Source organism: Chrysochloris asiatica, unplaced genomic scaffold (assembly GCF_000296735.1).
Source record: "Chrysochloris asiatica unplaced genomic scaffold, ChrAsi1.0 scaffold00280, whole genome shotgun sequence".
Lineage (NCBI taxonomy): Eukaryota > Metazoa > Chordata > Mammalia > Afrosoricida > Chrysochloridae > Chrysochloris > Chrysochloris asiatica.
Window position 1 is genome coordinate 1224340 of NW_006408798.1, and position 26807 is coordinate 1251146.

Consider the following 26807-nt stretch of genomic DNA (forward strand, 5'->3'; position numbering starts at 1 on the left):
CCATTGTGTGAGGACCAAGCATCAGGGGCCCGCGGGCGGGTGTCAGATGCGCTGGGCGTGTCTTGGGTAGGGTGGAGAGGGGACTTGCCACAATCAGGTAACATCTTCTGCTGTGTAGAGCAAGGCAAAAAAAAAAAAACAAAAAACAAAAAACAAAAAAAACCCTGAAACGTCCCGGATCCAGATTCCTGGGGAATATGCTGAATATGTGAATATGCTGAATATGTGACAGGCGGGGATGAGCATTACAATCTCAACACTGACATTTGTTAATTTAGCATGAAGCTGTGCGATTGTGCTTTGTCTGTCTTGAATTTGATTAAACTATTGTGGCCTGGTGTCTGTGGGGTGTGTGTGTGTGTGTGTGTGTGTGTGTGTGTAGTGGCAGAATGGATGGCTACTCCATCTTTGCAAGGCAAACAAAGGAAGTGATCCGTTGGCCCCCAGGAGGTTCAGCAGCGAATCTGGGGCACAGCTTTACCTACTACTATAGTTGATTTACCAGGTTTTGCTGTGGGTGTGAATCTCCTTGCACTTGTTCCGTTATTCCTGGAGCACACTGCATCTGCTGTTGCATTGCAGTACCTTCCCCTCTACAGGCCGGAAGGAGCCACTCCTGCCCCTAGCGCACTTTATTGTCAAGTGGTTTATTTCTCTTGTGGCTTCATGCCTCTTTCATGCACCTGAACTGCATGCACTGCACACAGATGCATACCACCCCTACCTGCTTTCCAGTTGGTCCCGTGGGTAAAAAAAAAAAAAAAAAAAAAAAAAAAAAAACTCCCCAGGGGGAGGAGTTGGGCAGAATAGGTGAATAGGGATCCTTTGCTAGGTAGAGGCAGTTAGATTTAAACCATTCTCCCTTTACCTCTCTATCTGATATCATTGACTGCATTATTGAAGAAATATAGTGGGGGTATTTATAGTGCACAGGATTTTCGCAATGCCAGTTGTCTTTACAAAAAAAAACACACACAAAACGGTAGAGGTTACTTTCAACAGCAACAACAACAAAAAAAACTGATTGGGATATAAACTCAGTTTTCATTCCTATTCCCCTAAGAACTACAGCTTTCAGGCTATAACATGTTTGAGACATGCTCCATATCTGCTGTTGTAGTTTGCATCCTTTATGCATATTCCTGTTCTCTTTGGGATAGGAAGAGAAAGGATTTCCCTTCTGAATCTTAAGACCTCTATAGTCTTTCTTATTAACTAAGCCTATGTTGTGGCATTGAGGGCCACACCCATTCTTCTAGGTATCTGTTAGGCCACCTTTAAAGACACATAAAGAAATACAGTCATAATAACTTGCTTTATTAGCCCCAGTAAGTGCTGCTGTGCCCAAATCTAAGAGCCAGGGTTGCACGGGATTCCTTTTGTTTCTGTTTGGATGATCTTCCCAGGGGCACATCTTTCATTTTCAGTGTGGCTTCCTTCCTTTCTCTCTGCACCCAATGGGGCGTGGTGCTGCATAGCAGCCTCTGCTTAGGAACCTTTGCTTAGGAGTGTGTGTGGGGGGGGCTATGTCTACAACCAGCCAAAGCAAGAGTGGACAGTGGTTATGCATTTCTTCAAGCCAGGATGCCATGTATTCATTGTTAAAACCAGAGGGAGTGATGAGGGAAGGAGAGGCATGGTAGGAGGAGGGTGTTGGTCTTTAGGGACAGGCATCCATTTGTAGATTTTTCTTGTGCTTTGTACTTGTGTATCCATGAGTAAATATTCTAATCTGGAAAAAGATATGCTCTTGTGCTTTTAGGACTGTAAATGATTGTAGTAGGGTATTGTGAAAAATGTAAAACTGTGGAACACAAATGTGCATGTACAGTATATAAAATTCAGGATCTCAATATCACATCATTTCCCCATGGTCAATTCTAACATATTTTTTAATTGCAAAGTTATGGAATTTGCATTATGGTTTCTGTTCTCTATAGTGCTTTCTGTGAAGGGTGCCCCACCCAGTAGCTGATGCTGATGTGTCACTATAATCTGGACATGGATGGGTACACTCTCTATTGGTCTTATGTGCTTGCCTTTCCAGGTTCTACTTAACTGCATCGTGCTCAGACCACAGTAGGTTTTTTTTAGTGGGTTTGTTTCCCTTCCACCTATTTTTGCTGCTTTCCTGAGATTAAAGCATTCTTACTATCTTATGTTTACTAGTTTTCAGGAGGAGTGTATTTCTCTGTCAGTGGGTGTAAATGGTTGAGGCTTTTCCTGTGAGCAGCTCTGGTCTCTGGTCTTCATTGTTCCTTCTCAGGCAGTGTGTGTGGGTATCTGTTCCATCTCTCCAGTAGCCTTAGCTTCTAAATATCAGAAACTGGCAGTTTTAGATGGGTGAACAGATGAAGGCAGGTACTTTGTATTTTCATTTGTCTCTGTCAGCACAGTAGCTGACACATAAATGCCTAATGATTTTCAGTTAGATGAATGAATGGCTGTAATCATAATACTTCATATTTAAACCTGTTGGGATGGAGTTGGTTCTGACTCATGGACACTCCTATGTGTTACATACATAGTAGAACTACTCCAGGTATTCTTGTCTGTAATCTTTATGGGAATTCCCTGTTTAATCTTTACAAGGTGGCACAGATGGTTAAGTGCTTGACGTCTAGTTGAAAGGTTAGTGGTTGGAACCCACCCAGAGGCACCTTAAAAGACAGGTCTGGTGATCCACTTCTGAGAGGTCACAGCCTTGAACACCCTACGGAGCAGTTCTACTCTACACACATGTTGTTGCCATGATTCGAATGAACTCAGGGGCGGCTAACAATAACAAATGACACTCTTATGGAATAGGACATCAGATTGTTCTTCATTAGAGGTGCTGGATGGGCTCAACCCACCAACCTTTATGTCAGCAATTGAACTTAACCCATTTACCCTACCTACAGATCCTAGGGACCCTTGGCTCACATTTATTGAGGGTTTATTTTGTGTCCGGGCATTGTGCTTTGTGCCTTACCTGGCATTGCTTCTTTTAATCCTTGAATTAACATTGTTTGAGAGTTACTATAGTTATTTCCAAGGAACCCTGGTGTCACTGCAAGATAAGCAAGATTGGCGGTTCAAACCCACCAGAAGCTCCATGGGAGAAAGAGGAGGCTGTCTGCACCTACCAAGATTTAAAGTCTCAGATACCTTAAGGAGCAGAATCAACTTAATGACAGTGTGTTTGGTTTTTATAGTTATTTCGATTTTACAATTAAAAACAAAAACAACTTAGAAAAGCAAAACATTTATTCAGGGTCACAAATATATTAAGTGTCAGAGGTAGGATTCAAATCTATTGCTTGATTGAATTCAAAGTGCCTATCTCTTACCCACAAGGAGTTCTTCTGGTAGTGTAGTGGTTACAAATTAGGCTGCGAACCGCAAGGTCAGCAGTTCAAAACTGCCAGCTTCTCCGCGGGAGAAAGATGAGGCTTTCTGCTCTCGTAAAGATTTACAGCCTCAAAAACCCTGTTCAGGGTCACTATGGGTCAGAACTGACTCGACGGCACTTAACAACAACAACATCCCTCACCCACATACTCCTCTTGGTGCCTCTACTTCTTTCCTCAGTGTTATTTGATCTTAGTAGACTAAATGGTTTTAGAAGTAGAACCAGCATTGTCTCCACTCCTAGGAGAACCTGAAGCATATTTTTGCCACCATCAATAAACCCCATAAGATAGTCTAGCTCACATTTTATAGTAAGTAAATGTGAATAACAGCTTTTTGGATAATAGCTATTGTTTCAATTATGCAGGTAGAAACTGTTTATAGTGATGTTGTTTATTGTTAAGTGCCGTCGAGTGTCTGTTTCAACCCATAGTAACGCAGTATAGGGTTTCTGAGGAGTGGGTGGTGAGCCTGAACTGCCGACCTTGTGATTCAAACTGATGTTGCAGTCCAGCGCTTTAACCCACAACACTAATGTTTATATTAAAGTGCAATCTGATTAGGGCCACAAGAGTGGGCAGGAATCTCTCATTTAGGTTCCAGCACCTTTATGTGTTTTTTTGGTAGAGTCTCTGCAGAAACCCATTTTGCAGTTAAGGAAATTGAAACATAGCTATGTGAGATCAGCCAGTGAGAATTTGCGGGGCAAAGCTGCAAAGAAAAACCCATTTCTTGTCTGACTCCATAGTGTAAGCTTCCTGGGTATAGCAACTGCCTCCCCAAGGCAAATGCCACTGGGATTTTGAAAGGTGTGGAGAGCTTCAGAATTCTCCCAGCAGCCAAATCACAGAGAACTGGCTTTTTGCAAACACTTATTGAATTTCTGTAAACATTGTCTTGCAGATAATGCATGCATTTCCATTGCATTGGAGGTTGGAGTGTGTGTCAGTGCATGCGTACACACTCATGTAAGAGACATCCTTGGAAATATCAGTTAAGATTGATAACATCATCAGTTAGGAGCATAACCTGGAGAGTTCAGTCTGAAGGCAGTAGCACTGTAGTCAAAGCTCTTGATCTCACCTGAAGCATGAGATTTTGAGAGTTGTGGGGTCCCATCCACTTTGCTCAGTTTTGTTTTGTTTTGGAGTGGAAGTGAAGGGTCCTTAAGGGACCTTTAGAAACTGGAGGAAGACCCAGATCTCTGTAGCAGTTAAGCATGTGGACTGAAGAGAACATGGGGAACTGTCAAGTGAAACCCTATTCCTGGGTCAGCGCATTCCTTTTGATACAATGTATGCCACTTTCAATAGGGAAATAAATATTTAGGAAATAAGAAGGTCTAGAGTTTGGGAGACCAGAAAAAAGATGAATCACCCCAGCACAACTTTACATGTGTAAAGCATCTTGAAAGGGAGACAATAAAAGACAAGACAAAGAAAAAATATCAGATGCATCTTAGGTTTCTGCTTGTGGAAATTTTAGCAGATGTATATTTTAAGCAGGCTGGTGGTGATTCTCAACCAGTTGATTTCATTGTACTCAAGTACTTACAGAATGCCCCAGGTGTATCAAGAGCTCTGAATCTTAGTAGCTGGGACAGAACCTATAGGGCACTTGGGGGAATTCTGAGGAAGTAAATTTCCTAAAGAAATGCAAGTCTATGTGGCAAAACTGTCAGTTTATACATAAAATGTCTCCCTGCATCTCTTACTGGCTGATTGAAAGACTCAAATGAGGTAATGATCAGGAAAGTATAGTCTGAATGTCTTCAAGAGAGGAAACACTACTGTTATAAAATATCAATTGCTTTCTAATGTGGAAGCTAATAAAGGAAGAGTTGACAAGGACTAGTTTAGAACGATTATTTAGGAAACTTTTCATATCTTAAAAGGGCCTTTTTTTTTTTCTTTCTTTCTTTCTTATTGACATATTTTTAGAACCATGTATATCTGCTTATTACATTTGAACAATTACAATTAGTTTACTGTAATGGGGTACAGGAGTCCTGGTGTGGCGTTGTGGGTTAATGCGCCAGACTGCAAAGCTGTTTGAACTGCAAGGTCGGCAATTCAAGCTCACCAGTCACTCCTCGGAAACCCTATACAGGGTCGCTATGGGTCAGAACCAACTCTATGGCACTTAACAACAACAATGGGGTACAACCCAAGGATGCTACTGTGTCTCTCTTTAGTTAAATCAATGCTTTAAGTCAGAAAAGGAGCCCTGGTGGTGCCATAGGTTAAGCTTTGAGCTGCTAACCACAAGGTCTGAAGTTCAAATCCTCTAGCCTCTCAATGGGAGAAAATGTGCCAGTTTGCTCCTGTAAAAAGTTATCGTCATGACAACTCTTTGGGACAGTTCTGCTCTGTCCTCTAAGGTTGTTATGAGTCAGAGTCAAGTTCATGGCTGTGGGTTGGGTTGGGTTTTTTAAATCAAAAGGGAATTTGAAATTTGAATACATCATCTACTGCTCCTTGCTTACCCCCTCCTCAAACGCATGCTCACTTCTCCATTTTGCCGTTTCTCCAGTTTTCTGTGTATATAGTTGCTATGAGTCGGAACCCACTCAGCGGCACTAAACAAGGAGAAAAGACCCTGTAGAATGCAGAGAAATTGGTTGCTCTCTTTTCAGACTTTTCTTTCACTGTGGAATCCCTAATTGCCTCAAACTCAATATATGTCTATCTCAATATATGGAAACCAAGCCTTCCAAAATACCAGATTAAGGGAATGGGATAAGTCTGGCATCTTGAGTTCTTCCTGTGGCTTCATATCTGGAATCAGGAATGAGAAACTACTTGAGGAATATTTTCTTCTATGAATTAGATTCCAGGGAGCTTAGTGGTTCCAAACGTGGTTAGAAAGTAGTTAGAAAGCATAGTGAAGCTATAAATAATTGAGCGCTTTCTGAGTGCCTTACACAAAGTATATGGATTATCTCCTTTAATTTATAACTTTTATAGCTACAGTTATATACCACTGTGTTGCATTCTGGATTGAAGGTTCAGAGAGATTAAATACATTGAATAAAGTCATTCAGCTCAAGAAACAAGATCCTAAGATTTATTCCTCTAGAAGTGAGTGAGTTCACAGAAGGAAGCCAGTAACCACATATCCCTCCCTCCATCACTTCCAGCTGTCCACACCTGTTAGTTGTCTCAGGCCTGTGGTTCACAGGGTGGAGGAGGAGTGAGGATGTGCTGACTACACCTATCATACCACTGTTGGAACAACTGAGTGTATGTTCTCCTAAAGGTGGTTTATGTGTCATTCCTGCCAGCTGTGTGACTTTCTGGCTCTTACCCAGAAACCTTGTGTGAGTGTCTAGTGGCCAAGCAGATGCTGTTTTTCTGCCATCCTTAAATACAGATCTGGGCCTAGCACTGTTCCTCACTCTGTCTTTGTGCTTTTCCCAGACATAAAAAGGAGCCACACTCCCTGCTCCCACCCAGCTGGGCAGAGAAATGTTTACAGGACACACCCAACATGCTAAGTCAGTATGGGGAGTTCCTTGTTAGAATGGTCCGGGGACCTATGTGTGACATCTGAAATTCAAGGACACATTTCTTCTGGTTTAATTAATCCTCACCCCCCCCCCACATGGAAGTACTAGCCAATGAGATAGGAAGAATAGAATGATATTTTATATTAGGAGAGGAGTTCCTCAAATAAGGAGAGCCAAAGGCATCATCTTGTTTCACTACACAGTGCAGGGAGGAGAACGGTGGGAGATTGTCATGATATTGTGGTTTCAGACCTGGCTTTGCCTCTACTGTACATGTGACTTTGGGCAGCCCTTTATTCTGTATTAGTAAAGTGGGGACATTGAATTAGCTGATCCCCAAGATCTCTGCAAGTACCAGTGAGCCAGTGACCCTTTATTTTGTGTTAGAATTTTGCATGAGCTCATGCTCAGCCCTTCCTCATTTTACTTTGAAATTTAAGAGAGGAGTTGTAAAGCCCTCACTGTGAAGGAAGAGTGAACAGGGAGAAAATAAATGTATGAGCATAGCAATTGTTGGCTTAATCTCAGTAGAACCAGATAACATCTGTGTTGCATATAGGGTCTTTGCTTGTTCTTTCCCTCTGAAAATGTCAGCCTTACCCTCATTCAGAGCTTTGATTTGGTTCATAAATTGTGCAGAAAAGAAATAAGGATGACTGATAAGTCTTTCCTCAGCAGAACTTTAGTGTTAATTAAAATGAGTGTCATTAAGATAGTACCTCAATTCATTTGCTGCCACAAAGTCCCTCTTTTCAGATAACACTACCATTGATGAGGGCTCAAAGATGACAGTTGCCCAAACAAACAAGCAAGCAAACAGAAAACAACTCTGTGTCTGTATAGTCTCATCACAGTCTTTAATATTTTAGTTGCTCTTGCCAATATTTTAAATGTGATAGCTGCAAACCAGTGGGAATAACCTACCTCCAGAGGAGTCCTGCTGAGGATTAGGCATTGGACAACTAGCTGTAAGTCAGTGGGAGAAAGCTAAGGCTGTCTTTTCCTGTAAAGATTTGCAGTCTTGGAAATCCTACATGTAGGGTAACTATGAGTTGAATTTGACTCGATGGCATTGGATTTGGTATTGGTTTTGTTTTTGTTTAAAGGCCTACTTTTGCTTTGTTCCATGGAATATCTAGAATTTAGTCTTCTGCTTTTGCAAATTTAAGCCCTCTCTAAATATCTGTTCAATGGACACATATGTTTAGCACTTATTTTGCAGCAGTAATTTCAAGTGAGAAGATGATCTGAAAGTGCACAAGTTGAAATCTTGTCCTTGTTCATCTTCCTTATTTGCATTGACAACTTTCTAGATTATTAGCTCCACAGAGTTACAGATATGGCTCTAAGACACTGGCAGAGGCTCACTCTGCCAAGAAAAACTTTAGTCAGCATTAGCAGAACAAACAAGAGTTCCTGTAATCCAGGATCTGTTCTGGGCAGCTATATTCGGGAACTCATTTATCACCGCACTACTTTTTTCTCTGGCCTCTGTTCTACTCCCTCATCCAGATTTTGTATCTGGGTTCATTTTCAGTCTGTTTAGGGACGTACCTGTGTACTTCCTGCTTGCAAAAAAACCCATGACATTTCTCTTACTGCACTTGATTTAAAAGGAAAATGTACAGATCGAAGGAACCCTGGGGGTACAGTTTCAAAACCACTCATGTGCTAACCAAAAGGTGGGCCAGTTCGAGCCCACCAACCTAAACATTCCGTGGGAGAAAGATGTAGAAGTCTGTTTTCGTGAAGATTTACAGCCTTGGAAACCCTATGGGGTAATTCTACTGTGCCCTATGTGGTCACTATAAGTCAGATTTGACAAACGTTATGCCTCCTTTCATGTAGAGAGAATTGTCCCCAGGACTGGTTGAACCTGGTTATAGCATAGGCCCATTGTGAGGCCTCTTTCTGCCTTTCCATATAAACCACAAAGTCATTAGAGTTATTAGCAGCAATTAGATCAGCCTGTAGATGCATTGCAGACTTGACCTTTGAAAATGCTTGTGTAAAGAGCTGCTCATAGTTCTTCCTTGGGGTTGGCCATTTAAATGGAATGCTTTTATGTTTGTGTTTTTTTCAAAGATTTAGTCCCTCATTCCATTATACCTGATGTCAAGTTTTTCTGGATTTGTATTTGGGGCTGTTTCTGGTACCAGTTCTTACTCTAAAGTTCATTCGTTGGTTTGAGGAGTGGAGGTAGTTATATTTTACCAAGATTATCTCTGAGTACAAACCATACAATGATAAGAATCATCAGTAGTAATAACAACCAGAAGCTTTTAATGAAAGTATCGAGAAGGGAAGGCAAATTAAAGCATATTCATGGAGCCTGAAACCATTGATCAGGCTTTAAAGTACTGTTAAGTGCCACCGAGTCAGTTCTGACTCATAGCGACCCTGTACAGGGTTTCCAAAGAGCAGTTCGTGGACTTGAACTGCCAGCCTTATGGTTAGAAGTTCAGCACTTTTCTTACAGTGCCACACCAGGACTACATGTACTTTAATGAGCTATTTTAAAAATAGTACCACATATTGTGCAGGCTGTGGTTGTGTTTTGTAACAGCTTTTTCAAGATATAGCTCACATACCACACAATTTACGCATTTAAAGTGTTGTTGTTGTAACTCCTAGTGACTCCATGCGACAGAATAGAACTGCCCCAGAGGGTTTCCAAAAGAGCTCTGGTAGCGTAGTGGTTACGAACTGGGTTGCTAACCTCAGGGTCAACAGTTCGAAAATACCAGCTGTTCCGTGGGAGAAAGATGAGGCTTTCTGCTCCTGTAAAAATTTACAGCCTCGGAAACCCTGCACAGGGTCTCTATGAATCACAACTGACTCCACTCCATGGCATATAACAACAACAAATAAAGATCAAAGACTTCAGTATGGGTTACACCTCAACATAAAGAAAACAAAAATTCTCCACAAGTGGATCAGTAAGCAACGTCATGATAAACAGCAAAAAGATTGATGTCAAGGATTTCATTTTATTTGGATCCATAATCAATGCCCGTGAAAGTTGTTGTTGTTGATAAGTGCTGTCGAATCAGTTCCGACCCATAGAGATGCTGTATAGAGTTTCCGAGAAGCGACTGGTGGGCTTGAACAGCCAACTTTGTAGTTCAAACCAAATTTGCAGTCCAGTGCTTTAACCCACAGCTCAACACCAGGAGTCCTGTGGGACCATGGAAGCAGCAGCCAAGAAATCAAAGGAGGTATTGCATTGGGAAAACCTGTTGCAAAAGACTTTTAAGGACTAAGATATGCCTGACCCAAGCCATGGTCTTTTCACTTGCCTCATATACATGTAGAAGCTGGATGATGAAGAAGAAAGACCATAGAAGAATTGATGCCTTTGAATTGCGGTGCTGACAGAGAATAGTAAACATACCATGGGCTGCCAGAAGAAAGAAGAAGTATAGCCAGAATGCTCCTTATAAATGAAGATGACAAGATTGTTTTACACACTTTGAACATGCCATTAGAAGCAACTAGTCCCTGGAGAAGGAAATGACTCTTGGTAAAATGGAGGGTCAGCAGAAAAGAGGAAGACCCTCAATGAGATGAATTGACACAACAGTGGGGTTAGACATAGCAACGAGAGTGAGAGATGCCACAGGACTGAGCAGTGTTTCCTTTTGTTGTCTATAGAGTTGCTATGAGTATAAACGGACTCAACAGCACCTAACAACATACAGTTTCCTAATGCTTAGGGGTTTAGTAAATTAACGAATCCCATATTGTACTATATTTTTGGTTGTTTGCAAGATGTTGGTATTAAAAAAAAATGTAATGATGATTTCATTTTCATTGCAGTTTTTCAATTGAAATCAAATGAAGAGGTACTCAGGATGAGAAATTGAGTAACTTGTGCAGCATCACCCAGATCATGAAAATCAGACCAGAGATTTGAATCTCATTGTCTTTACTCTTAGCCTTGTATTTTTGTCACCACTCTAAATGTTTCCTCAGTTGTGTTGTTTTCCATGGAAAAACTGCTTTTCTTCTTTGTTTCTGCAGCTCTCAAATGACCACATTTGTTTCCTCATCACTACCTTTACTTGTTTCCTTGTCTTATTGGAGCTGTTGACATTTGCAGAGGTACATAGTGTCTTAATTCCTGATGCTGTACAGCTGGAAAGGAAACATATCCAGTTCTTCATCTTCCCCACCCCATTCCCACCCCCATCCCTCCACTCCCCTGCTCCTTAATTGCTTAACCTGTAAGCTAAGGAGCTGGTTTTTATTTTATATTTCCTGTGTGTATATGTATTTGTTTTTAGCACTTTGTTCCTTTATTCTTCCAAGGACGCCTTTATTTTAAATTATATACTCTTTCTTTTAATGCCAATCTGTGCCCCAACTCTTCATGAAATTATTTTATTTGGGGTTATTGATAAATTCAGAGTAGGGTTTCTGGTTTATCCAACTAAATTGGCTTAAATTATGGTTTTACAGAGTGAAAGGGCTTTAATTCCACTTTGAAGGTTTTAAGACAATTGGATATGATCTTCTGCTTCTACAGACTTTAACCTGGGTTTGTTCCATAAAAAAAGATATACTTTTATATAATTTTATTTCAGTTAACACGTTGTATGCTTTATCTCAGACCATTTGTTTGTTTGTTTGCCATAAGAAATCATGGGAAACACTTAACTTTGTTTGGTTAAGGTGGGAAGAGAAATATGGACCTGCTATTTTAATGATTAAGAAATGTGAAGGAGGGAGGGGGGAAGATGATTTGCTGAAGTCACTCAACAAAAGTTTTTACTTTTTAATGAAGCATAGAATTAATTTTCTCTTGCTCTAGTTTAGTGTTTTTGTCACATCATGTATGTGTGTGTGTGGGGGGGTGAAGAAGGAAGGTGTTGGCTGGGATAGGGAGTCATTTTAAGGCACTAAGAGAAAAGACATTAAAATAATACAACATCGAGAAGTCCTCCATGAGCCAAAAGAAAATAAAAACTTTTGCCATTGAATTAATTCCGATTAAAAGTTACCCCCAGCTGTACCAGAGTAGTGATTTTCCAGAAGACATTGCTAAACCTTTCTTTTGAGGAATCTCTGGGTTGACTTGAGCCTCTAGTCTTTTGATTAGTCATTGAATACTGTTATGGTTTGCACCACCCAGAGACTACTGTAACATACTTAGGTAATAATTAGTATGAATCCAACTTTACAGATGATGGAACTGAGGCTCCTATAGTAACGTATCGCAGATTCCATGTAGATATTAACTATCTGATGTGGCGCTGCATTTTGATGGACTGGACTGCGAGGTTGGTTTGAATAGCACGGACGGTGGATCAAGTTCACCAGTCGCTCCTCAGAAACCATATGCAGGGTTGCTATGAGTCAGAACTGACTCAACAGCACTTAGCAGCAACAACAACAACAACAACAACAACATTACCTATCTGGAGTTCTGATGTGTGTTACTCTAGGATAAGAACTGCATCAGAAGGTCGATTTGAACGTGAAGGTGGCCATTCAAACCCACCATCCGCTCCTTGGAAATCCTATACAGGACTGCTATGAGATGACAGTACAATAACAAAAATTAACTGTCTAATGGAGCTGGGTCCAAATTCACTTATTATGCTATGCTACTTTCCAATAAGGAAGTTAATCCAAACTGTTTAGAAAATACTGCTTATCAAGTTGATATTATGAGGAAGAAAAAATGTATTCCAAAGTCTCATTGTAGTGACATAATTGAATGAACAGGAAATAATTGGACTCAAATTTAGGAGTCCTAGCACAGTCAAGAAATCAAATGACATATTGCATTAGGCAAATCTGCTGCACAAGAAAGTGCAGTGAACAAAGATGTTAGCTTGAGGACTAAGGTGCGCCTGACCCAAGTCATGGTATTGTCAATAACCTCATATGCATGTGAAACCTGGACAGTGAATAAGGAAGACTGTAGAAGAATTGATACTTTTGAGTTATGGCATTGGAGGAGAATATTGAAAGTGCCATGGGCTGCCAAAAGAACCAACAGATCAATGTTGGAAGAAGTGCAGCCAGAGTACTCCTTGGAGGCCAGGATGGCCAAACTTCATCTCTCATACTTCAGACATATTGTCAGGAGGGACTAGTCATTGGAGAAGGATATCATGTGTAGTAAGGTGGAGGGTCAGAGAAAAAGAGGAAGACACCCATCAAGATGGATTGACAAAGTGGCAGCATCAGTGGGCTCAAGCATGGCAATGATAGTAAGGTTGGCCCAGGACAGGGCAGTGTTTTGTTCTGTTGTGCATAAGGGTCGCTATGAGTCTGCACCAACTCGATGACACTTAACAACAACAACAAGTACTCTGGATTAATGAGCTAGATTGCAGTGTCAGTTTGAACTGCAAGGTTGACAGTTCAAGCTCACCAGCAGCTCCCTGGAAACCTTATACAGGGTTGCTATGAGCCTATGAGTTGGAACCGACTTGGAAGCACTCAACAACAACTACAACAATTATTTTAGAATGAAAATAGATATCAGGGAACATTTAAAAGATAATAGAGGTATGTGGACTTCACTGGAGTGGCTGGGTGGTGTAAATTGTTAACTTACTTGGCTTTTGAGCCTAAAGGTTGGTGGTACCACAAAAGAAAGTCTTGGTCATCTGCTTCTCAAACAACAGCCATTGAACATTGTATGGTGTACAGTTTTATTCTGATATATATGGGGTTGCGATAAGTTGAATTAACTTTACAATAGCTATATATATTCTATTATTATTTTTACAAAGTCTGCCTAGTATTGTATACCTTCACATATAGAAATTAACAGTGCAGATAATAAAGAATTAATGTTCATAGTAATGGACCCAGGCCCTGAAGGAACCTGACCCATCAAAGAAGAATCAATTACCCACACTTGATCACAGTAACTAAAGCAAGAAAGAAGACTCACAGCTGTAATATAAGCCAGCTTGGAAACTGTTCATGCCAGAGTTTTACGATCACGTATTTTCATCACTGAAACTTGATAAATATACAATTGCCCCATGCTTTTAAAAAAAGTCAGTTTAACCGAGGTGCTGATAGACCTCGACATTAAGATATATGAGATGGAGGTACTTTAAATATTGAATGTAGAATGCTCTGTTTCCTCCTTGCCTTAAGGTTGTGTGGCTTATAAATGCTTAGATATGCAGGTTAAATTTATTGGAACTTTACATTAATTAAAAGAAGCAGACATGTTAAAGGGAGGAGACACTTAGTTGTTAGCAGATACTGAATTTAAGTCAAAGGTCAGCAATGCAGTGTCTGAGTGGTACAAATTGTTAACACACTCAGCTGCTAACTGAATGATTGGAGGTTCAAGTCTAGCCAGAAGAACCTAGAAAGAAAGATCCAACAATCTACCTCCAGAAAATCAACCATCAGCGTCCCCATGCAGCACAGTTCTACTTGTGACACTCTTGACATTCTCTTGACATTGCCTTGAGTTGGAATCAACTTGACAGCATCTATAGATTTACTGTGTGGAGTCCTAGTATGGTGCTGCAGAGTAATGTGCTGGACTGCAAGGTTAGTTTGAGTCACGAGGTCGGCGGTTCAGACCCACCAGTCACTCCTTGGAAACCCTATACAGGGTAGCTATGAGTCAGAACCGACATAATGGTACTTAACAGCGGCAGTACCATTTATTGGTCCTCACCACTGGACCAATAAACAACATTCTTATCAATGGAGAAAAGATTGAAGTTGTCAAGGACTTCATTCTTCTTGGATCAACCATCAACACTCGCGGAAGTAGCAGTCAAGAGATCAGACGATGTATTGCACTGGGCAAATCTGCTGCACAGGAACTTTTTAAAGTATTGAAGAGCAGAGATGTCAGCTTGAGGACTAAGGTGCGCCTGACCCAGGCCATGGTGTTTTCAATAGCCTCATATGGATGCGAAAGCTGGACAGTGAATAAGGGAGATCGTAGAAGAATTGATGCCTTTGAGTTGTGGTGTTGGAGGAGAATACTGAAAGTGCCATGGACTGCCAAAAGAACCAATAGATCTGTTTTGGAAGAAATGCAGCCAGAGTGCTCCTTGGAGGCCAGGATGGCTAAGCTTCGTCTCTCCTACTTTGGACATATTGTCCGGAGGGAACAATCGTTGGAGAAGGATGTCATGCTGGGTAGGGTGGAGGGTCAGAGAAGAAGAGGAAGACCCCCAACAAGATGGATCAGCCAGGTGGCATCATTGATGGACTCAAGTGTGGCAGCGGTAGTGAGGTTGGCCCAGGATCGGACATTGTTTCGTTCTGCTGTGCATGGGGTCGCTATGAGTCGGTTCCGACTCGATGGCACCTGACAACAACAACAACAGCGGCAGCATACTTACTGAGTAACTTTATTGGTTCTACCTTCTGAATAGAATCTAAATGGAGTCTACCACTAGGTCAAATCATTTTCATCTTATTGTAAAAGCCTATACCTGATTTCTGTGCTTCCATCTTGCTCACCTATAAATTTATTTCCTATGGATAACCATAGTATCAATTTTTTAAAAAATGGATATTAGATCAAATCGCTCCTTTGCCTCAATTGTATTTAAAATAAAGCTTAGCCCATGGCTCTCAAGACCCACCATGACCTGGCCCCTGATTTCCCTGGTCTCTTCTCCTACCACTGTGCCTCCATTGCTTGGCATCTGCCATCCTGATCTCTTGCTCTTTCTTGGATGTGACAAGTCCATCTTTAACTCTGGGACTCCATACTTGCTGGTCTCTTGGTGTGAGGAACTGTTTTTACCAGGATCCGTTCTTTACTTGGCTTGCTCCCTCAGATCCTATAGATCTATGTGTAGCTGCCAGCTTTTTAAACATACCTGTTTAGAAAACCTAATCAAAAGTAGCCTGGGCTCTTATGAGCCTCCGCTTACCTTTTTAAATTTCATGTGTCAATGTTAAAATAATACTACTTACCTAGTATCTTCGATGGACTCAAGCATGGCAACAGTAGTGAGGTTGGCCCAGGATCGGGCAGTGTTTCGTTCTGCTGTGCATAAGGTCTCTATGGGTCGGTACTGACTCGATGGCATCTAACAACAACAACAACAACAACAACCTAGTAGCTAACTTGTTCTTTGCCTTTTCAACTATTATAGTCTTAAAGAATTCATCTTTTTAATTACTGCATCAACAGTGATGTGAGCAGGAAGCAGTTACAAACATTAAATAAATAAATAAATGAATGGATGGATGAAGAAATGTATGAAGAAGCACCAAACAAAACCAAACCCATTGCAAACCCACAATGATCCGGACTCACTGTGAGGCTATAGAACAGAGTAGAACTATTTCATAGAATTTGTAAGGCTTTAAATCTTTATATAAGCAGATTGCTAGTTCTTTGTTTCGCAGAGTGGCTGGTGAGTTCAAACAGCCACATTGCCACCAGGGTTCTTCTTCTGAAGAGGCTACATCACTAATGTGTGTTTTCTGGGTTAGATGCTTTGGGGAGAACAGATGTCTAGGAAAGCAAAGATGAAAACCACTTGAGTCAACCTGGACCTATTATGGTGACCCCATGTGTATAGAGTAGAATTAGTCTGTGGAGTTTTCAGTGGTTGATGTTTCAGAAATAGAAAGCCATACTTTTCTTCTGAGGTACCGCTAGATGGATTTAAACCCATAGCCATTCAGTTAGCAGAGCTCATTAACTGCTTGCACCATTGAAAGACTCACATATAAAAACGGCTATCAAAAGGTCTGTCTTCTTCATGATGACAGGGATCATGTTTGGGCTGGTTTTTTTACTCTATCCCCAAGGCCTAGGCAGTCTACCATAGAACGGAAAGATAAATAAACAATGAAAAGATAAATGAACAATGAAAACAAAGGGAAGATAAATGAACAATGAAAAGATAAATGAACCACTTTTTTTGCTATCAGGCAAAAAGTGGTAATACTTAAGTGAAAGCCCACTGTGTCTGAGATAACTTGAAGAGACTTGTAAAGGTGGTGACTTTTGATTATTTTTTCCCCTAGATTCTTACGTACAATGTATGCCTTCCTTTGCTGGGCATACATACAACATCTGCCACTGTGAACTGGATTTAGCCACAGCCCTTTTTGAAACATTTCTGAGCAGAGACATGTCATAAAAGAACAGACTACTCAGAATGGTTCAAAGATGAGCATTCTAGTGGTAGAATTCTAGACTGTTAAATGGTGATTGTTGGCAAGAGCAGAGTGTCACTTCATGTGTGAATAGGGATGAAGTCTACACGCCTTCAGGTAGGTACAGGGAATCTGTTCGTGTAATATCAATCCTTAGTTTCCTAGCTAAACCTGTTGTGACATAATACCACAAAGTGGGAGGCTTTAAATAACAGAATTTGATTGTCTTACACCCTGGAGACTAGTAGTCAAAATCAGGGTATTGACCGTTGATTTTTGTCTGAGGGCTCTGAAAGAGGGACTATTCTCTATCTCTCTTCTAGATTCTGGTCTCTGTTGACAATCCTTTCCTTTGCCTACTTGTAGATGTATCCTTACATGGTGTCTTGTCCCTTTGTGGTTATGTTTCCAAGTCTGTTCTCCTTTCTAAGACACCACTCAAGAAGGGATTACAGTCTACTCTACTGTCGCATGACTTTGCTCACTTAACTAATTATATCTATAAAGAAAGAGTTTACTTCCAAACAAGGTTACATTTATATGTGCATGTCTTAGGGCTTCATCACAACTGTGTTGGGGAAGACAGTTCCACCCATCAGTCAGTGTGTTTTTTGTAGATAAAAAGTAGTTTAGAATTCATTCCAGAACATCCTGTTTATGACGTATAAAAGTATAGATCTTTGTTCATCTAAGGTGAAGAAACCTTTTTTAATAGGATTAACTACTCACATTCTCCAATTTTGAGTTCTGATTTTTTTTTCTCAAATTTATATGTATTTTTAATTCTTACTTTGCTAAGGTGGTGCTTCACCTGTATTTATTTCAAGAGTTAATTTTATTGAAGGTGTACTCTGACGTCTTAAAGACCTTGTTTTCACATCAGCATCTGCAGTTTTTCTGTCAATAATACCTGGAGAAGTTATAGAAATTCAGGACCCAAGGATCAGTAGTCACATATTTAGCAAAACAAAGCAGAGCTGTGAGCATACACATTTCTAGACATATGAAAGACTATAACCAAGAGAATCGATCATCACCAATGTCTGCTTGTATGTCAAGAAAGGACCAGAAAAAGAGTTAACTCTTTCTAAGCCCTCCCTTCCTCATACTGCCTCTTAGGGGAGTGGGTTTGAGTTCAGATAGGAAGGTATTTTTCATGGAAGAAGGAAAGCCAGAAAGTTCCTTAGAACCTAGACTGGTGAGTCCTTGCCTTACTTACTGTGTTGTTGTTAGTTGCTGAAGAGTCAGTATTGACTCATGATGATCCCATATGTGCAGAGTAGAACTGTTCCATAGAATTCTCAAAGCTGTAATCTTCTTGAAGCAGATCTTTAGGTCTGTCACTGAGGACCTTTTAGGTGAGTTTGAACTGCCAACTTTTCAATGACTAGTTCAGCCATTAACCATTTGTACCACCCAAAGGCTCCTAGTTAAGATATGAGTGGGTAGTGAGTTGGGCTGCTAAATGCAAGTTCAGCAGTTAGAATCTCCGAGTTACTCCATGTGAGAATGATGAGTCTTTCTGCTCCATAAATGTTTACAGCCTTGGAAACTATACTAAGGGTCGCTATGAGTCAGAACTGACTCGAGAGCCCACCTTCACCACCACCACCGCTGCCACCACCATGAACTATAAAGAAATTCAAAGTTGACCTACTTTTAACAAACTGATATGCAGATGACACAACCTTGTTTGCTGACAATGAAGAGGACTTGAAGAGCTTACTGATGAAGGTTAAAGATTGGGCCTTTAGTATTATCAACAACTTAAAGAAAACAAAAACCTTCATAACGGGATCTATAAGCAACATCATGGTAAACAACAACAACAAAAATTAATGTTTTTAAGGGTTCCCATTGATTTGGATCAACTATCAACATCCACAGGCTCAGCACTCAAGGAAACAATGATTTCATTGGGCAAATATGCTGCAAAAGACCTTTTTAAAGGCTTAAGAGCAAAGATGTCACTTTGAGGATTAAGGTTCACTAAACCATGGACTTTGCAATCACTTTATATGCATGCTGAAGTTGGGCAATGAAAAAGGAAAATCAAAGAAAAATTTATATATCCTAATTGTGGTGCCCTGGTGTGGTACAGTGGGTTAATGCGCCAGACTGCAAGGTCGGCGGGTCATGCTCACCAGCTGCTCCTCGGAAACCCTATACAGGGTCGTTATGGGTCGGAATCGACTCGATGGCACTTAACAACAACAATTATGGTGTTTACAAAGAATATTGCATATGCCATGGACTACCAGAAGAACAAGCAAATTTTTTCATGGAAGAAGGAAATCCAGAAAGTTCCTTAGAACCTAGAATGGTGAGTCCTTGCCTTACTTACTGTGTACATGCTATCAGGAGGGGGGACCATTCCCTGGAAAAGACATCATGCTTGGTAAAGTCAGCAAAGAAGAAGAAACCCTCAATGAGGTGGTTTGACATAGTGGCTCCAACAAGGGAGTCAAACGTATCTACTGTTGTGAAGATGAGCAACATTTTGTTACCCATGTGGTCACTGTGAATCATAAACAACTTGATGGCACCTAAGAACTACTTTGTGGGGGACATAGGGAAGGATGGCTAGGTGTTCAGGTGGAAGATGCTGACCTGAGAATATTTGAGATCTAGCTTTGAAAGGAACCTGTATTTGTTGAGTATCTACTGTGTCTCAGCAGCTGGGCCTAATTCTTTTAGCAATCCTTTGAGACAGATAGCATTTTCCTCATTTTACAGATTGGACTGTTACTCCACAGACCTTATCTTTGTCTTATTCCATCAGCCCATGGGTTCTTTAGGTGCAGAGTGGATGATGAAGTCCTTCTGATTTCTGCCCTCCAAGGCTGAGCACACTGAGGAAATCCCTGGTCTTTGAGACAGACCCACCCTCCCACGTGCTCTCTCCCAGGACTCTTCTCAGCAGCATGATGTTAGCTCTGGAGCACCACAGCTGTGTCTTCTCTTAAACACGTCTGCCATGGGGCAGTTTTAGGAAGTTGCATAAGCCAGTGGTTGGGTACTAAAAACCACAATCCCTAGGCCGTCCCTGCCAGCTTTAAAAGTATAACGTCAGTCTTGGATAAGAATCCCTGTGGTCTCTACAAATGGATGGGAATAAATTGCCTGTCATTTGAAGGTGACACTCACACATTCCAAAGCCCCAGCCTTCATTCCTCCTCTGGGAATTGCCTTTGGGTTGGCTTTCAGATTTAGTGAAAGGGTTTCTTGTTTCTGAGAAGCAATAGAGTCGAAACTCACTAGACACCCCTGTCATTGTAAAGGCTTAGTCAAAGCCAGCTGCCAGTCAGATAGGATCAAAAAGAAGAAATGATTCTAGAACAAGAGGGAGTTGGGTACCATTCATCATTGCAGCAGGCCGGAAAGGCAAAATGACTTGCTCAGGGTCACAGAGCTCTGATCAGATTGCCTGGCGCCTGGCTACCACTCCATAGGCTTTTCGACCATTCTTGGTTACCTTCCGTCTGGCACAATCATTTTCAGTGCTGCATTAACACCAGAACATCCTCTTCAATGCTAGCATCCAAGACTTTGAATACTAATTTTGTATTCAAAGGTGTATAGTCTAGCACCTCAATTTTGCTACACTTATTTCTGTGGTCTATTTCCGGACCTTCCCTACATTACTGTCAACTTGACTGGTCACTTCCCATTCCTCTTCAGCTACTAAGCTTACTCAGTCTTTCCTCTGCATCATGCCATGTGTTTTGTTATAACACTGGGTCATAGCAATTACTCCGTTCTTTTTTCTTTATATAATTTTTAAGGTGGTTTTTGTTGTTAACTGCCATCCAGTTGATTCCAACTCACAGTGACTTTGTATAGGATGTCCAATATTTCTAATCCAATGTCTATGGGTTTGAACCAGAGACTTTGAGATTAGCAGTCCAGTTCTTATCCCACAGCATCACACCATGAATTCCTTTTAAAAAAAAGACCAACAAAAAACCAACAACTTTAAATCCCTTTTCAAGGTTAAAATAATAGCACATGCGTTGTGCAACTAATGTGAAAACATAAATAAGAGACAGAGAAGAAAAAGCCCATACTTCCTTATTCTGTGTCTGCCTCCTGTCATGCTGTTGAGTCGATTCCTATTCATAGCAATCAAATAGGACAAAGTCCAACTGCCCCATAGGACTATGGTCTTTATGCGAACAGATTTTAGGTCTTTTCCTCTTTTGCAGTGACTGATAGGTTCTAATTGCCCATCTTTGGGTTATCAGCTGAACACTGAGGCCATTGTATTACTAGGGTCCCTCCTCCTACTATACCCAATATTAATGACTTACTGCATGTCCTTTCAAATCTTTTTCCAGCTCACACAAAACCATAATTAACTTATTTATATATAGTATTTTTTATTTGCTTTTACAAGAATAGAATGATACTTTGCACATTGGTCTGCAACTTATTTTAGGTATTTCTTTGGTTATGGTGGTGGTGGTGGTGGTTATGTGCCGTGGAGTCGGTTCTGACTCATAGTGACCCTGTACAGGGTTTCCAAGGCTGTAAATCTTTACGGGAGCGGAAAGCCTCATTTTTCTCCCACGGAACAGCTGGTAGTTTTGAACTGCTGACCATAAGATTAGCAGCCTGATTCGTAACCACTATGCTACCAGAGCTCAGATAAAAACAATTTTGTAAATAGTTGCTTAGTAATCCAAAGTACTATCTGTATCTCAGTTTATGAAGTCGTGTCCTCTTTGTTGGATATTCAGGGACGGACTAGATATTTTTGTCTGTCCATATACTCTCTCCGCCTTTCCTATCCTGCTCCATGCTCTGGACCTATAAGAACTGCATCCACCATTATCCTTGGGTGTCTGGTTGGAGTTAGTTCATGGAGCATCAAGGAGATAGGAGAGAGGATAAATATGAAGCCAGAGTACTTCTATTACTTTTCTTCTTGCTAGTCTCTGTATCTTGGCTGTATCCCTTTATTGAAGACCACACCTCTGATTAGGCAACCCTCTCCCATTCTGGTCATCTCCTTTTCCCATTGCTGCTATGAGGACTGAAGTTGGCAATGGATCCCTGCTGTTGATAAGTTCAGGAGCATACACACCATTCCGTTTTCTTATGCCCTGTCCATGTCTTGGCAAATACTGCCTTTGTTTTTGTTGTTTTTTGTTGCTATTGAGTTGTTGATGCTATGTATAATAGAACAAGTCATTGTCCAGCCTTGCCATTGTTGACATGCTGAAGTCCATTGTGTAGTCACTACCTATTTAGTGCCTTTTAAACTAGGAGGCTGATCTTCCAGCAGTATATTGAAAAATATTCAGTTGTGAAATACAGAGTTTTTAACTGGCTAATTTTAGGAAATAGATTACTAGACTCAGTCTGTCTTTTTATGGAAGCTCTGATGAAAGCTGTCCATAATGGATAGCCCTGCTGTGCTTTGAAATACTGGTGGCATGCTTTGAACAGCATAGACACATGCAAGACATAGTAGGACGAATTCTCCTTAACCACCCAGCTTGAGTATTGTATTTATTTCCTGTTGGTTCACTGAGCGATAGAGGTTCATTTTTAAATCTTTTTCCCCCCTTCCACTTGAAGTAACTTTGTTTTCTTCCATTATTTTCACTATTTGTTGTTGTTATGGTTAGGTGCCATCCAGTCACTTCCAACTCATAGTAACCCTATGCACAAAAGGTCAAAATACTGCTCAGTGCTATGCCATCTTCACAGTTGTTATATTTGAGCCCAGTGTTGCTGCCACTGTGGTAGTCCATTTCCTTGGACGTCTTCATTTTTTTCACTTCCCCTCTACTTTACCAAGTTTGATGTTCTTCTCCAGGGACTGATCCCACCTGATAACATGTCCCAAGTACAAAACTCTTAAGTGTCACCATCCTCACTTCTAAGGAACGTTCTGACTGTACTTCTTCCAGCATAGATTTGTTGATTCTCCTGGCAGTTGATTCTTTGCCAGCACTATAATTTAAATGCATTGATTCTTCTGTGGTCTTGGTTATTCATTGTCCAACTTTCACATGCATATCAGGCAATTGAAAATACCAAGCCTTGGGTTAGGCACACTTTAGTCCTCAAAGTGACATTTTTGCTCTTGAACACTTTATAGAGGTCTTGGCTGCAGATTTGCCGAATGCAGTATGTTGTTTGATTTCTTGACTGCTACTTCCATAAGTGTTGATAGTGGATCCACGCAAAATGAAATCTTTAGATAGCTTTAATCTGTCTTCATTTATCATGATGATATTTATTGGTCCAGTTGTGAGGAGTTTTGTATTCTTTGCATTGAGGTGCAATCTGTACTGATGGTGGTTGTAGTCTTTGATCTTCATCACTAAGTATTTTAAGTCCTCTTCATTTCCAACAAGCAAGGTTGTATCATCTGAATATGTCTGGTTGTTATGAGTCTTCCTTCAGTCTTGATGCCATGTTCTCGAATCATTTGCTCAGTATACAGTTCAAAATAAGTATATGAAAGGATATAACACTGATGCATACTTTTCCGGATTTTAAACCATTCAGTATCCCCTTGTTCTGCATGAATGACTGCCTCTTGGTCTATATATAGGTTTCTTATGAGCACAATTAAGCATTTTGAAATACCTAGTCTGTACAATGTTACCTATAATTTTTTATGATCCATGTAATTGAATGCCTTTGCATAGTCAGTAAAGTATAGGTAAGCATCTTTCTGGTATTCTGTACTTTTAGTCAAGATCCATCTGACATCATTAATATTATCCCTGTATCATGTACTGATGTGGCACTGTAGTATAAGCACTGGATTGCTAACCACAAGGTCGGTAGTTTAAACCCACCAGCTGCTCTTTGAAAATCCAATACAGGATCGCTATGAGTTGGAAGCGGTTGGATGGACCTTCACAAAAACAGCTTGGCCATTTGGTTAGCTTAATTTTTCAAAATCTGAGATTGGGGTTACCTCTGAGGCAGCTTCAAAGAGTTCATGGAAAAAATGAAATGAAAAGATAATGGAATTTTTCTTTGAAATTTTTGAAGCTCCCTCAGATTTTACTGATTTTCCCCAAATCCTTCCAGCGCTCTCCATTTACCATAGATCAAAGATTAAACTCCCTAGGGCCCTGCTGAACTCCACAATTTCTCAGTGAAATGCACTGAAGTATGAGCCCAGAGTGGATAGATAGTCTCATGACAGGTGAGACAGCATTGGACAAGTGAGCTTCACGCTCTAAAGTTCAGTGTCTTCATCAACAGTGGGGATGATTGGAGCATATAGTTATTTGCATCTTACTGAGGATTAATTGAACAAAATGCGTGTGGCACTGCTTAGTTTCAGGCACATAAGGAGTGTTTCATGAATGACAATAATGAATTGTTTCCCCCCATTGTAAGCAGGCTTGTTTTTAGCTTAACTTGCATGCTCTGATCAGTCATGTCTCTAAACCCTACCTCAGACATGGCCTCTGTGAGCCTGTCTTTGATTTCTCCTTGACAAAAGGATTTATCTTCCTTTTTCTGTTTTACACCACATTCTTATTTGTGTTTGTGACTTATTTTAACTATGATTTTATCTTTGCTTCTTAAGACACCATTGTAGAACTTCACGGCCACTAGTCACACCAAGTATATGTTTCAGAAATGAATTATTCAACATGTATATCCTTAGATTCAATGCCTGGGTTGAAATTTCAGGCTCTGTTTGGCTTTTGCACAGGCTTATGGGTGAATGTGAATTAGGATCCTGTTTGAGGGAAGGTGAATCCCAGTTCTCTGGTCTGCATATGTACAGAGAACTTTCATCCAGAGCACATGGATGGACCGAGAAAGGAAAATACAAAACAAAACAATGGAATAAACAAAATACAAAGTTATCCTATAAATTCAGATCAAAGATGCGTGTGAAGTAGTTCTCTAAAGTACTGACCTTTTTTTAGTCTAAACTCCATACTTTATTGGCCAAAGATCAGAGAAGGACATCATACATGAAGAAAGTAAAGACCAAAATGAATATCAGAGGAGTCTCTAAAACTTACTCTTAAATGTAGAGTAGCTTACATTTGAATAGGAGAAAGGATGAAGTAGAAGAGCTGATTCAAAAATTTTAAAGGACAGCTTGAAACTAATTATAATGACATGTGTAAATACCTTAGAAAACCACAGAGTTTACCCTGCATTTCTGAAGCTGAAAGAACCAAAGAAAAATTGCAAGCACTGAATTGCAGTATTGAAGGAGTCTATAAGCAAAATACTGAATGAGGCAGTAAGCATTCAAGAAGATAAAAAGAATACACTGAGTCACTGTGCCAAAAATAGTGGTCATTCAATCATTTCAGGAGGCAGCATATGTTCAAGAACCAGTGTATTGAAGAAGAAATCCAAGCTGCACTGAAGGCATTGGTGAAAAACAAGACTCGAGGAATTGACAAAATACCAATTGAATTGTTTCAATCAATGCTAGAAGCGTTTGCTCATCTATTCCAAGGAAATTGGAAGATGGCAGTCTTGCCAACCAACTAGAAGAGATCCATATTTGTGCCCTTTCCAAAAAAAGGTGGTCCAAAAGTATGCAAAAATGATCAAACAATATGATTAATATCACATGCAAGTAAAATTTTGCCGAAGATAATTCAAATTCAAAACCATTTGTGGCACTACATCATTGAAGGGAACCGCCAGAAATTCAAGCAAGATGTGTATGATAAGAGGGGAAAAAAGGATAATAATCCTAACAGTTGTTGTTAAGTGCCGTCAAGTTAATTCCAACCCATAATGATCCTGTATAGGGCTTCTAAGGAGCAGCTGGTGGGCTTGACCCACTGACGCTGCAGTTCAAATGATTTTGCTGTCTGTCTGACGCATTAGCCCATAGTGCCGCACCAGGATACCAATCCTAACAGTAGAAGTCGTCAGTTAGCAGTAGTATCTGTGCAAGGAGCCCTGTGGTACAGTGCTTAAAGCACTCAGCTGCTTATAGAGGATCATAAAGGGAAGCTGTACTCCATAGAGTTTTCAGTGGCTTATTTTGGGCAAGTAGATCACCAGACCTTTTTTGTGAGGTGCCTCAAGATAGATTCAAACTGCCAGCCATTCAGTTGGCAACTGAGGGCATTAATTATTTGCATCACCCAGGGTCCTCCTGCTGACACAGAGCATACCCTAATAGTCTCTTCCCTTTCTGGTCTTGCCCGCGGACCTGAGCCCTTCCTGAGATCCTTGCTTTTGTTTCTGATAGGCCCATGCTGGTCCATCTTTCAAACACAGGAATTGTATTCCTACAGGTCTAGTAGATCATTTTAGGTGTTTCTGGAATAGAGTATTCAGTAACATTGAATCACGTGGTAAGACATTTTGTCCACCTTCTATAACTTTCAACTCTCTGAATCAATCCAGCATGCCATCTCTGTTTGGTGTTAGTCTTTAACATCTCCTGACCTTTGATAATCTCCCTTTTTTAACATAGATAGCCAACAGTACCTCATCCTTTCTTTCCCTTTTGAAGATAGCAGATTGTAGTGAAATGCTAGTGATGTTTTTATTGTATTCATTTCTAGGTTTGACAAAATTGTCCTATTATTTGTGGGAATATGGTAGTGTTTACTTTTAACATTTATTTGAGGATGTGATAGTAAGCAAATAATGGTGTGGTTTGTAGTTTGTAGGAGGATATGTTTGTTCGAGGAGTTCTGGTGGGGCAGTGGTTAAGCTGTCAGCTGTCAACTGAAAGCTTGGCTGTTTGAAACCACCTTGTGACTCCGTAGAAGAAAAGACCTGCTAATTTGCTTCCATAAAGGTATGTTGTTGTTGT

At 40.5% G+C, this 26807-nt stretch overlaps 1 protein-coding gene across 2 annotated transcripts in view; it reads left to right on the forward strand.

The window, feature by feature from the left end:
• DPYSL3 (dihydropyrimidinase-like 3) overlaps nucleotides 1-26807 on the forward strand; it is a 184335-nt gene that overhangs the window by 95241 nt on the left and 62287 nt on the right. The gene's annotated exons all lie outside the window — the stretch shown is intronic.